Below are 658 nucleotides of genomic sequence, written 5' to 3'. Positions count from 1 at the left end.
CTGCAAATGCTATTGATTAAATTTTCATTTCATGTGAAGTCATGTTTTTATATGTAAATTACTCTCATTATATTAATTTTTAACCTAAAAATATTCTTATACACGCAAATAAAGTACATACCGTAAACTCGAGCACACATATGTACACAGGCACATATCGCTCGCTTGCGACAACAACGTCGTAACTCAAAAAAATGTATTTTTGAGTTATCCATATAGACATATTCATCTTCAAATGCTGATTCTTTTCACAAAAGTGTCATAATTGTAGCTAAAAAATTGATCACTTGAGGCGCTAAATGTCCTAACGACATTCATTAATATGAGAGTGTTTTAATTGATTAAAATGGCTCTCCTGAAAAATAGCTATTTTTGAGTTATGACGACGTTGTCGCAAACGAGCGATATGTGTATGTGCAGTATTCTTTGCTAACGAATAGGGTAACACAAGAAAAGGAATGAATTAATTTAATAAAGACAATATATCTTCGTACTCCATAACAGTTCAGTTTGCCGTACATTACATTAGTCTAATTAACTTTAGTTAACGAATCTTGAGGCAGATTTTGTCCATCTTAAATGAGAGTAACCACGGCCTGTTAATTTCCCATAATGATCACAGATCTCCAAGACTGTGGCCCTGTAGCACTGGTCAAAA

Source organism: Palaemon carinicauda, chromosome 26 (genome assembly GCF_036898095.1).
Source record: "Palaemon carinicauda isolate YSFRI2023 chromosome 26, ASM3689809v2, whole genome shotgun sequence".
Lineage (NCBI taxonomy): Eukaryota > Metazoa > Arthropoda > Malacostraca > Decapoda > Palaemonidae > Palaemon > Palaemon carinicauda.
Note: the sequence above shows the minus strand (reverse complement) of the source record.